This window comes from Camarhynchus parvulus, chromosome 9, assembly GCF_901933205.1.
Source record: "Camarhynchus parvulus chromosome 9, STF_HiC, whole genome shotgun sequence".
NCBI classification, from domain to species: Eukaryota; Metazoa; Chordata; class Aves; order Passeriformes; family Thraupidae; genus Camarhynchus; species Camarhynchus parvulus.
The window spans coordinates 4679821-4693652 of record NC_044579.1 but is presented as its reverse complement, the minus strand read 5'-3'; positions in this window follow the sequence as shown (position 1 = coordinate 4693652).

The following is a 13832-nucleotide window of genomic DNA, read 5'->3' as shown; positions in this document are numbered from 1 at the left end:
TTCCATCCCAGGGACACCCCATCCCTGGAAGTGTCCAAGGCCAGGTGGGACATGGCTTTGAGAAACCTGATCCAGTGGAGGGTGGGAATGGCAGAGGGTGGAAGGAGATGAGCTTTAACCCAAACATTCTGTGGTTCCTCAGCATGACTCACTGAGCCCTTGGCAGGCTCTGAGGGTGTTTTTCAGGTGATCTGGCCGTTATTTCAGACCCTGGGACCCGCTGGGGTGTGTGCAGTGACCCGGCTTGGCTGCAGCTGCCTGAGCATGTCTGCAGGGCCACAAGGTGAGGGAGTGCACCCGGGGAAATCTCTGCTCTGTGTCCAGGGCCATCCCCATGGAGAGCTGGATTTTCAGGGCTGTCTCCATTGCCTGCTCAGCCATTTGTCTGTGCCACTGAGGGCTTCATGGAGGCATAAGCAGCATCTCTAAAAACCTACAGAAAGCTGTGAGTCCCCCTGGAAATGATGCAGGGTGATACCTGAAAAGTGGGGCTATTTCTGCTCTTTTAACAGCACAGAGATGCTGTGGCATCTCTGCTCTTTTAACAGTGCAAAAGGCAACTTACTGTAAGAAAAAAGGCAATTTTTACAGCCCTGCTCCTGATGCTGGGAGGAGATGACTTTTCCAGGAGCCCCACTGGCAGCGCTCTGCTCTGGGGCCTGTGGGAGCCAGGGTTCCGTGGCACAGCCAGCAGCTGTGGTGTGGGTTATTGGAGTTATTTGGGGTTCTTGGGCTATCAGATGAGTTCCCTTTGGTGTTTCTCACACCCAGCCCCGTGCACGTGCCCCATGCTGCCTCAGCAGCCATGGCCTCCTCTGCCACAAACGCGCTGTGGGTGAGGGAGCACTGCACGGCCAGAACAGCTCAGCAAAGCAGCTGTGCACATTCAGTGTGGCTCTATCTATTTGTAAGGGGTTTTTTTCCTCCCCAAAAAACCCTATGCTGAGGAGCATGCAAAGGCAGGAGTCAGACATGCCTCCTCATCTCCCTGTGCAGCTGGAGAGGCTCAGCCTGAGGGGTCAGGGCCTACTCCCAGCGCTGGGACTCCAAAAACCCCAGAAAAAAACCAAAAAACTGCAAAAAACCCCTCCAAAACTCCCAATTTCCTTTTGCATTCCTATTTTTCATCACCAGTTCCCCAGCACAAGTGCATCAGAACTTCCCAGCCTTTCCAAATACCATACCATTGCAAATCCTGGTTCTGGTGGTCTATGTGGACAGTCAAGGGAAGGAAGATGCCCCTTGTTATTTCACAGTCACAGCCTGGATTTGAGCACAAAGAACCAACTTAGTTTCAGTTGTTTAGTTCAGGACCTGTATGATCTGCTGAAATACCAGGTGGTTAAATCAGAGATCAGATATTGTACATTTGTATTTCATGTTCAACCCCAGAGTGGCGGCCTACGGACAGGACATCTGGAATGCAGGGAGCCTCTTTGGACACATACACAGATTTAACTGGGTGCTGGCCAACTCCACAGTAGAATTATGAAAAATCAAAGAGAGGGGTACCAATGTGAGAAAGGCCTGTGGAATTACATGTCTCACCATGAGTTAAGCTGGTGAAACAGAGCTTTCAGCCTGAGCCAATGTATGTTTTTCAGCAAACTCTCAGAAACTACTTGCTATAAATTATATTTGTGCATATATATATACACACATACATATACATTTTAATTGCCATAGTACAAATCTAGAACCACTTCATTAAAGATTATAGGCTGGCTCTAGATTTATAATGGTCATTTTAGTCAGGGTAAAATGATGATATTGGCATGAATTTGGGCTCAGGCCTTTTATTTTTTTAAGTGTCATCATCTTGGCCTCTTGGGCTGGTGATTTTCTCACTTGAGTTTCCAAGGGAATATCCGAGTTTAAGCAAGATCTAAACAAGTCTGCTGAGCTGTCACCTTCAGATTCAAATATTTACTTCATCAGCCACTCATGCAATCTCTTTGGGCCTTCATTCCAAAATGCAAATCCCAATTCTATCCTACTCTTTAGTGTCACTTTGAAATGCAACTTTAGCTTGAATAGCCTATCATGTCACCTCTCCTACTCACACCAGTATCTCCTGAGCCAAAAGCCGTTTGCTGTTTGCATGTTAATGCAGCAGAGCCAAGCCAGCTGGGTGCTCTTCCCCCTAAAACTTCCTCAACAGGCTTGTTTGCTAAGCTGCAGTGGGTTAAGGGCAGGAGGGTTAACTCAGCACCTCTTTGTCCCAGCTGACAGCAGTCACCACACTGTTCTTGTAAACATCCAACTCCCCTTGACCCAGACTCAGTTCCCAAAGCTGGAGCTGGGAGCAAAACCAACCATCTTTCCCCTTCCAAATCAATCAGGGCACAGGAATCGTTAAAAGCTAATCTGTGCCAGGACCTATAATGAAATGCTGAAGTCATTTATTTTCCAGATGAATAACAAGTTAAAGCAGAAGGTGAATTTCCTGTTAATACTTCATCCTTGCCCAAAGGGCTGTCTCAAGAACCAGGGGATCTTTACTGGATGGGAAGGAGGGCATTGAGCTTGGGGAGAGGAGAGTTTAAAAAGCAACCAAGCCAGCAAGGGCTGAAGATCAGCTGGGTTAAACTTTTGTGGCCCACCAGGCCTGGGAGCAGGGAGCAGGAGCTCTCCCATGGGCAGGGGTGGCTGTTGGATGCAGGTGGGGCAGGGAAATTCCACCCCTTGTGTCACTGTCACTTTTCCCAATGCCTGAACATGGGCCAGCTCTTCAGAAACCATCCAGGCCAAACAATGGAGGCATTTCCTAGTTGCAGCTTGCAGGAAGAGATTGTGAATTTAGCCAGAAATGGTTTGGCAGCCTGGGGAGCCCCTTTGGTGCTGGGATTCACTAGCCCAGCACTCAACCACAGGGGTTGCGCACAATCCATAGGATCTCTGTCTCCTGTGCGAGGCATTGCAGAATGCAGCAGTTCACCACGATGTCAGCAGTGTTTATTCAGGCAAGGATTTTAGGGCACAAACACAGCAGCAGCCAGAGGGCTGGCACCAGGGCTGGCACTTGCTCTAACTGAGCAGGTTTGCTCTTTTCTTCCCTGACAAGGCTCCTACAGCACCAAGCTGCTGCAGGCTGGGGAGCATGGAGAGTCCCCTGAAAACATGACACTCCTCACAGCTGAGGAGACTTAGCTATTCATTAAGGAAGAAATGAGATGACTGACATATGGTCATTTTAGGACCTTAACAACAGTCTGCTGAACCCAACAGAGAGACTGAGACTGTTCTGAGGAGCTCTGAACCACAGCTGGCAGAGAGGGAACCCCAAGAGCCCAACAGCAGGAGCTGCTGCCCCAGCTAGAGGGGTCTGTGAGCATCTCTCAAGCTGTGTCAGTGAGGTTTGAATAGGGATACACCTAACTCAGATTAGAAGCCTTTTGCCCACATTATTTGCAGCTGCTTCATCTAATGTGCTGGTGAAGGAACCCCTGACACCAGAGCAAGGAGAGCAGTGACTGGCACAAACAAATGGGGTATAAGTGGGAATTTGCCTTACTTTTCTGAACAGGCAAACTGCAACACATGAGGTAAAGTCAAAACTTTTAGAACCGGTGCTTTCCACATTATCAGTAAAATACTTAGCCAAGGAGGGAAAAACACTGCTGCTTATCTGCTCCACCCCTCCACTCAGCTTGTTTCCCTTTCCCTGAAATGTTTGAAAATAAATGAGCCAGTGTGGTTTCAGTAGAGTGCTTCAGATATTAAACAATCTGCTGCTCACAGCTAATAAGGAAGGAGCCTGGCCAAAAAACCCTGCCTGTTTACTGACTGAGCCCTGCCCTCCTGGAGCCAGGAGGGAGCAGCACTGAACAGAAATCTTGAGAAATGTTGGGAAATGTTGGGAATTGTGCAAACCAGGACAGTTCTGCCCTTTAGCAAAACCTTGTTGCCCTTACAATTGAGGAAAAGACTACTTTAACGTGCTTTGAAGTATCCCATGAATCTGAAGTTTTGTTTGCCCTGGATGTAGAGAGTTTCAGTTCTGTTTTCTCTCTGGTTTACCTTGAGCAGTAATCATTAAATGAAACAAGTCCAGCTGGGCAAGGTTGCCTGGTTTATGCACTCTTTTACAGCCTTTATCAGGACTAGCAAGAAATGATAAAACCTTGCAAACAGCATACAGCCAGAGGTATCTTGCTCCTGGCACTGCCATTCTTAAAAAAACTGCTCTTCCCCTAAATGCCTGTAATTTCAGCTTTTTTTTTTGTAGCTGGGACTTAATGTCTCAGGTATTTAGCATGCTTGCATGCACAGCATTCAGGGCTGGAAATGCAGGCCCTGGGTAAAAGAAAATGTCTCCTTTCTCCAGCCTGATCTGTTTTAACTCTGCAGAGGTGCCAGCCTGTCTGTGTTCCATCACCTCACTGGAGAGATGTCATGCAGACATGTCACCACTCAGTTGGACTTGTCCAGATTTGTCTTTCTTTCTTTCTCACCGTGTTATTTTTTCTGCCCTTGTTTCCTTAGACGTTTGTTTTCTTTAGAAATACTTTTTTCTGGCAGCCACAGGTAGGGAGGAGGTTCAAACTGAGGGTGACAGGGATTTCTGTGAGGTCTTTGCAATAAAGTCTTGCAATGGTGTGTTTCTCCTAGAGGTTAAAGAGGTATGTATTTAAAGTGTTTTGTGAACTATTTGTATGACTATAACATATTCTCACCATAAGTGAATTGAGAGGCACAAGTATTAGGCATTTGTGAATTCTCAATTTCACTGATAAAACAAATAACCTAGGTTTGCACTGTTAATACTATTTTGGGTTTTCTTATCTTATCAGAAACTTTTTTCCCCCAAAATATTTTCACAGGGAAAGAACTACAGAAATTTCAGTGCTGTGCTCAGCAGCAGTGCTTTCCAACTTGCTCTAGCTACTTTCTGCGTAAGAATTTTGCTTTCCTTTGGTCATGTATTTTAATTTGGGAATAAAGAGTGAGGGACATTCATGCTCTCAGTACTTAGGTTTGGTCCTTGCAAGACATCACCAGCGTGGCTCTCAAGCCCATGCTCCCTGCTGAGGTGTGTAGGGAGGAAGGATCCAGACGCCCAGATCCCATCTGAGCTTCCTCTCTCTGCTTTTCACCACAGACCAACTTTGTTTATGTGAAAGTATGTGTTTACATAACAATTTGAGTTTAAACACAAATATTTTCCACGGTGCAGCAAGCCAAACGCATTACCTAACAGTATTGTACATCTATCTGCAAACATTTTGAAGCCTGAATAATATTTGCTCAGTTCAAGTTCAAGTTTAGACCATACTCACCAAGAAAAGTCAGGTGAGGCTTTCCAGCATGGTGACATCTTCCTTTTCTTCCCTTATACAAACAGGATTGCTCATTCCAATTAATGTAGTCTTCAGAGAAAAATAAAATCTGTATATGAAATCTAATAGCACAGGTAGATCTGCAGGGATTAACAATATGAAGGAGAACATTGTCAAGCATGTAATGATATTTTTTTGTATGTCTGCTACAGCTAATGCTTTTAATTGTATTTTCCAGTTTAATTCTAGTAGCCAAAGGCATGATGCACAAGGCAAATAAATGACAGGATCATTGGCATGTCCAAGTGCTTCTTCTCCACATAAATAAGGCAGACAGCAAATATGAGTTGAGAAAGGAGATCGCTGTGTTGCACTTTAATTCACTCAAGATTTCATCAAAATTAATTTTACACTGCAGGATGGGAAAACAGGCCTGGGAAATGCATTGAAAATGTCAGGAGGGACAGGAGCTGGGGGATCCCCCTCCCACATTACCATTTCACACAAGTGTGGGAAGGCTTTGTCAGCTGAGGGACTATGGAGAAATAGGGTCAGACAGAGCATCTTGCTGCGTGCACTTCTCCATTCCCTGCGTGCCTGAGGTGCTTTACTGAGAGATTCTTCTGTGATTACAGGTGCAATTGGTGAAAGGCTTTTGAAACAGAAAGGCATTCCTACCAACCTGACAGCAGCAACAGATTTAATCATCCATGCCCAGCTGGTTTTTTAAGACATCAGCCCTGAAAATACAGTGGAGGTGAACTATCTCAGCACTTCCGTCAGTGCTGCTCAGCTTGTTCTAATGTACCCAAGGAGCTGCAAAGAAATGATTTTGACTGTAAACCCTTGAGGGCTAAGATTATCTTTATGGGCTTAGACAAATACACAAACACATTACCAGAGCTTTGTTTTTAAGTCCATCAGAGCTGAAAGGTGAAATACGTCAAAAGACAAGTACTTTTCCTTGACTTTTAAGTCAAGGAAGGTTTTCTCCTGTTTCATCTACAAATCCAGCCAGAGTAAATAACTTCTAAGCTGCAAATAGTCATTAAACTTAAAACTCAAGGAACCCTTGGCAACTCTTCACCTGTTTTTTTTTAAAGCATTTTTTTACTAACTATAAAGGAAGGCATGTCTGTATTTGGCTTCTTCACAGATTATTTGGCCATCTACCCTAACAAAACCCTGCAGTGATACCGTTGATCACATCCAGTTTTGGAAAGCCACACTGTGAAGAGTATTTCCAGGCTGTGAGCCATCAAATGAGCCTGCTGCAGTTCATGAGGCTTTTGCTGTGAATTGGAACCAGGGCAGGCCCACATCCAATGCAAGGTCCCAAAGACACTCACACACATTTCAAACCAAAAGCCATCAGCTGTGAAAACAAAACATTTGGGGGAACTCCAGTCAGGGAGCAAGCTGCCAAAAGAAATGATTCTCTGTTTACGTGGAGCTGTTTGCATCTCTTGTTTTGCTCTGTGGCTGGCCCAGGGCAGGACAGGTGAATGCAGCTTCCTGGGAGGCAGTGGCAGCAAGCAGTGGGTGACAGAGCAGACCCCTGGCAGCATCCACGAGCCACCTCCTGGGCTTTGCTGCAGGGTAAGGCTGCACCCTAAGACTGCAGAGCTTGTTCCTATAGACCCCTCACTGTATGCCTGAAGGGCACTTTTTCCCCCAATAATCCCATTAGCTGGGTGAGTCCCCAGCACAATTTGTGCCTCTGGGATTCCTGCAGGGATCACTCCTGTCCCTGATGTCTCAGTGCAGACCTCTGTGTGTGTCTCTGTCTGTCTTCATCACTTGCACACTTACAATTTTCAGTTCAGGTCAGTGTCACACCAAGCACTTATTTACAGTCAAAAAGGAGGTGTTCGAAGGGATAGAAGGCAAATGTGTTTATCCAGCACCAGTGATTTCATAACAAGTCACAGCAAGACATGACTGGATTATCTCAGCTGCCAGCAACACAGCCCAAGCTGAGTTCCCTCCACTCAGCACACTCACACCACTGAACTGAGCCACAGGAGGGTTAAACTGCTATGACTAGGAAGAAATGCTTCAGAAACATATATACACACATATATATGTGTGTGTGTGTTTGTGTATATATATATGTTGGGGGGCTTTATATTTTTATATTTTTATATATATATATGTTGGGGGTCTTTTGCCTCTTGAAAACTGGATTTCAAAAGTAGATACCACATACTTTAAAAACCTTTGTGCTCCTTGGGCCACAAAGTTTCAGTCTGTGAAAGCATTCATCTCCAAGATATGACCACTGGCTGACCTTTTTGCTGGTGCTGCCTTGTGTCAGGATAAAGCACAAATCCTTCTGTTGCTACACAGCTCTGTCAGCATTGATACTGCTGGGTGAACAAATAGTGCCCTATTCTGAGCACAGCCTAAAGCCTTTCTATTTACTTCAGCTAAATCTTCCTGCACATGAACATTTCTGCTCAAAAGATTAATATCTTGTTAGATAAATATCTAGGATCACCCAACTCTTACACCCTGCTCACTTTCTCTTACCCTTACAAGTCTTTTGCACTCAGCTGTAACAACTGAGACTCCACCAAAATGCAGAAATTAGGTGAGAAACTTTGGAAGCCAGGTTGGATACTATGCCTTCTACTGACATAAAGCTGAGAAAAAGAAAGAGGTGAATACAAGATGTTTTACAAGAACTGCAAATTCTCCAGGTCAGTGTAAATACACATTAAACATACACCACACCTCTGCTCCATGCTGTCAGAAACAGGAAAGTAACCTGACAAGAATTTTGGAGAGCTACATGCTTACCAAACAGTGAACAGTATTTGCCTGAAAAATGAACATTTTCCACATTAAGAAAGTGTAATAGCAGGTGTCCTACAAGCAAAACACATATTTGTCTCAACTACAGCAGAACTCCATGTGGGGATGAATGTCATCCAGAGTATTTAAAGCACAATAAATCAAAGTTTTGCTAAGTGCACCAAACCAGGATTACCATACACTGGGAGGAACTACATCTGTAATATACACATATATTTATATGTCTGTGTGTAGGTTTAGGTAGGAGTGTGCATTCATTCATGGAATAGAATAGACCTCTACATCCATACAGATATGGAGACTGCAGGTCTGGAGTAGCACCAAGTTCCAGGATTATCTGATTAGTAGTGTTTTTAAGCAGTCTGCTTCTCTTTACATTCCTTCCCTGTGGAAAGAAAGCAGAGGTTTGTCAATGCCTCAATAATTCAGTCTTAAAAGACAATTCCCACAAAATGCTCTTCAGGCATGAATTCTTCACAATCTTTCTGTGGGGGACTGGGTTATGGGATTTCTTCCACCTGATGGTCTCCTTGAAGACAGGGACACAGCATGGAAGAAAAGCTGAATAATGTGGCTAAAGTCAGAGGAGAAACCTGACAAAGAGCCCAGCCTAACTCCCAGGAGCTCTGAGCTGGCAGATCTCCCCTTGGTTCACATCTCCACCTGACTGATGCAGTTTACACAAACACCTCCTCAGAAACAGGTGAATAATCAAGCACAGACTCACAAATGTTTGCTTCTTAAAGAAAACAAAGGTAAGTTTTAAACCCTAAATACTCCGTAAGAAGTTCAGAGCTCAGAAAAACCCAAAATCAAGGGTAAGGAACACAAGATGTTTTCTCTTCAGACCTGTGGGGACCTGTCAGCCTGTCGCTCTGAGGAGGGTGCAACCATCAACCAGATTTACCAAGAAATCATGAGGTCAGAGGGAATTTTCTTCTCTCTCCATGCACTCCATCATGAGCAGTGACAAGAGAAGAGCTCTGGGCCCATGGAGGCTGTTACAACAGGGCTGGCTCTAAGGAGGGCCATGAGTAGAGCCAGTAATTCACAAATTTCTATCTAGTGGGACGCAGAAGAGCAGCAGCAGCTGCAGGGTCACACTGCAGACACATTCCCCAGTTGTTGTGTGCTTGCAAGTCATGCCTAAACACAGAGCATCACTGAACTGCTTTGTTCACATGAAAATCTGGAGTTAAAACCACTATGTGACCTCAAGGATCACACACAGCCTAAGTCAGATCCACAGCAAGTCAGGATTGCAAGCAAGGAATGCAGCCTACCCTTCAGGCCCCTCTTTTGTTTTGCAAAGTGCAAATGAAGCAGAAGTTACTGGGTTTTCCCTACAAATCTTGCCCCTGGAGCATTTTTTAAATTTGGGGAACTTCCTGTATTGCATTTTAAGAATTAGACTCTGGAGACCCTGGCAGTCAGCTGGCTGGCCATTCTGCTTCTCTCTGATTGAAGGGGAGACTTCAAGAGGAGGAAAGAGGTTATTAAACCTATTTGGATGTGCAACAGCTTCTTTTCTGAGTAAGGCAATGATGGCTCTGTGAATCACTGTCTCCAACCTTCAAAAAGATGCAGTGCTGAAGAAAACTGACTCATTTTAACACAAAGAAACTTAAAACCTAAAGCAACTTGCTGAGTGGTTGCATCCAGCTTCTCCCAGCTGTTTTTCCTTGTGGCAGACCCAGCATTAAAATTCCCAAAGGCAACAGAATCAGCCTGATTCCTGCAACCCTGGTGTTGCTCTTGTTCTTCCTACAGTGTTGTTTTTGATGCTGGGAATCAGAGACCAGCCTCAGGGACATATTTTGCAGTGATGGAGCATTGCTGATCCATACTCAGACTTGAATCTGGCCTGGCATCAGCACTGGTCCTATTTGGGTGGGAGCCTGTTCCTACACAGCACTCACTGGGGCAGGAAAGCTGGCACTGGTTTGTGGAGAGAAGGGGATTCCTCTGTCAGCTTAGGCAGATGCAGCATTAAAACCCACCTCAGGAGCCTCAGTTCTGCAATACTGGGGCTTGGTTCAGCTCTTTCAAAACAAAAAAGTGCCTCCTCAGCAGGCTGGAAGCGGTGCTTGGAAAGGGAGTTTGGACAAACCCCGTGTTCACATCTGCTTTTCTTCATGGACCATGAAAGATGGAAAAATAGAACTATGAGACACATTGTAGTAGGACATACGAGGGGTAATTTTAGATTATTAGCTTTAAAGCATTTATAACATAGTGTAGCTAAAACTGAAAGATTAAGAAACACTTATAGTGTATTGTAATTAAGACATAGTTAGCTTCTGATTGTGATAGTGTGAATTATAACATCTGTATTGTCTCACTCTTCTCATAAGACTAAAAATAGAATAAAAGTTTTTTAAATGCCTCTCAATTACCGATCTCTAAGTAAAAAAAATATATATATAATCCAACATTTCTGCACACCAAAAAATCTCCTCTCCTGCTGCCACAGCCCTCCCCCAGACCCAGACCCCAGCCCTTCCCCTGGTTAACTCAGACATGCTGAATTCTTTGTGGGAATCTTCAAAGGGCTTTAGTGCTTTGTCCTGCTAATGATTTGCAAGCATATTATCACAGCAATCTCTGCTATCCCCGTGCAGCTATTGTGCTCCCTGGAGAATAAATGCCTGTGTAGCCAAGCAAGGCAAGCACAAGAAAACAACAGATTACTACTATAAATATTCAGGACATATCTGATTTGCCGTACCTGCACACAACCGTTTTCAGGACTGTGTGTAATTATTTCTGAAAGAATTTGATTCACTCTCAATGTGGCTACAGCTGGCAAATCTGAGCCTGTGGGAGGCATGGCAGCCCAGGGAGAGCTGCTGTGCATCTCCAGTTACAGCCTCAAGTGTCCCTGAGACAATTTCTGAGCAAGGAAATAGGAAATGAACAAAATAAATAGGCTATGTATAGGGTATTTTAAAAATATTTCTAACTTCCTCCCTGTTAATATCTTGCAAGGACACTGAAGTTGCTGTTTCACAACCAGCTGCTAAAAAAGGGCTCTCTAAAGAACCATCCCTTGCTTGTAGACACTTTAGAAGTTTTAAGTGATAGAAACTAAACAGCACCTCTTCCATGTGACAGAGGGGCAGTGGTGGTAAATGTTTTCTTAAGAAGGCACATTGAAAAAAAGAAAAAAAAGTTATGTACAGAGCTGAGCATTCTTTGGGTATTTACTGCCAACAGCTCTTGGGCAATCCTAATAACCCTTCTGTCTGCACAGCACCTCACTGTCTTCCCCATCCTGAATTTAAATAAAATCTGCATATCTATCAGCAATCAGCAGAACAGAAGCACTGGCAAACACGATGAGCTCTACAGCAGCCTCACTGCCCAAATAAAGATGGCAATTTCACTCTCCATTCTCCTGTTTCAGCTGATGACAGTGAGTTCAAAGGTCTGATGTTAAAAATGCACATCTACCTCATGACATTCACAGCCAAGCCAGAGGTGCTTCCCCAGGTCCCCTCTGAGCCTCTGGGAAAGGTTTCACATGGGAGAAGGATCTGTGTTCCCTGCAGATGTCCTTTGCACAGCTGGCTGCTGGCAGGGATAACAGCAGCACATTTTTACTCCTGTTTTTGGTGTGGGAAGCTGAGGTGGAAAGAGGTGTGTGAGGGGCTGACCCACGTTCCCAGCCTGTTCACTAAAGGGCAGCTCAGGCCACAGCCTTGGATGGGATTTCTCACCCTGCCCTGCACCTCCTCACCTCTGAAGGAGGTCAGCAAAACCCTCCATGTGACCACACTACAGACCTGTCTGGGGAACTGAATTTTTCTTTCAAACACAGTGAAAATAAGTGGGAGCTCTAAATGGATATTGCCACTGGGATGGTCAAACCACCAGTTCAGGGAAGCTGCTGGTGATTTCTCTCCCTGGCCCCAGGTGAGACCTCCCAGAGGCACAGGCTCTCCTGGTGCCTGGACAGCACTTCAAGATGTAGTAGAAACTGAAAACAGGTTCAACTGAGGTTCTGTGGGCAACTCCCTTCAGAGAACCTTGAATCTAAACATTAAGCTTCTAGTAACAAAGAAAATGAAAACAAAACCAGTGATATTCTCACTGGAGGAAATAAGCATTGTATTTCTCATCAAGAGTGTTTTCCCCCTCAAAATGAGTGTTACACAACAGGTAGGATTTTCACCACTAATCTCTTTGACAGGAAAGTTTCAGCAGCCTGAAAAACACTCATTAAAATTTATGGCAGGGGTGAGAAAGCCATTCATCGACTCTTTCGCTTCAAACTATCAACTTAAAAGAAGCCAGTGCCTGAAGATGAGCCAGATCTGACCTCTGCAGTGACAAAAACACTCCGGATGGGCAGCTGAGCCCTCCTCATGGCCAGGGAAGGTTCATCCTCACCCTGGCACTGGCTCTCATCCCTCCTTGCACTGCCCTGGGCTTGTGGGCTCTCCACTGAGCCAGTCCTTGTTGCCAACCCAGAAGAGAACTTTCTGGTGTTTTGTGGGAATAATGAGCTGTACTGGCTCTGATGAGCACCAGAGCTGATCCAAGGTAAGCAGCAAGACCATGGAGTCAGGAACAAGATGGGAAGAAGGCAGAAGTGGAGCTTTTTTCCTTTGAGAAGGGGTGAGCACACCTAACACCTCACTGCATCTCCCAATCATCTCTCCCCATTTGTCCCTTGCCTGGACAGATGGGCATCAGATCCTACCCAATTATCACATCCTGCTCCTGCCACTGACACCAACGACACCAACAGAGCAGGGAAAGTTATTTTTGTGAAGCCATATCATCATCTCCTAGTGTTTTCCTTTCACAAGACTGCATCTGCATCATTAAGGTCCATTTTTTAAAATGAAGCCCTTGAGTCACACACCAGAACAATCTCTGTGCTGGGAATGGCTCTCTGCTGCCAGTGTGATATTTCTTCTTTAGGTGATTAAGGACCTAATTGTCCCAAGTATGTTACTGGACAGGAGCCTCAGAGAAGACAAGGAGATAAAGTTCACCTGCCTCCACAAGTCATAAAAAGGACATATTATTTTAAGCCAAGGCAAGTCCCTTGGTAATTATTTTAATTAAGTCAGTCATGGAGGTATTTTTACAATCTAACTGTGCTGAAGAACTATTTTAGTGGCTGATTGTAGTCATCAATTATTTTTCAAGTACCCTTTGGTGATAATTCTTCCTAGTTATACAAAAATTACTTTTGCATTTATTCTTTTAATGTAAACATTCTGTTGCAATAGTTCCAATTTTTTCTCATCCCAAACCCCACAAATCCTTAATCAGCTTAACCAGTATATACCTAAACTCCAGATTTATCCAGGAGATTAAAGAAGTGCAAAATCTTACCCAGTCAGGTAATATTGGGATGAATCATAGACCTCAAGCTGTACTCCAGCATATCTATTTATGTCCATGCAGCTTTAATAAGGCCCAAACATCTTCCCCAGCCTTCTCCATGGCAGTCTCATGCACTGATTCTGCCAAAACATGTTTCCAGCACTCATCATTAAAAAGTTTTGAAATTATTTTACTATTGCAAAATACTTTGCAGGCAAGTCTGGATTACTTTAATATCTGGGTTTATGTTTTGAACCCCCAGCACATACTTTTGATCTATTTCCAGTCTTTCCTCCTTCACCATAAAATCTGAATTTCTTTTCTCTTTTTCTTATTACATCTACAAATCTTTATAAAATGAAAATAGGTCACCTATATCAAGATGATGTCATCACA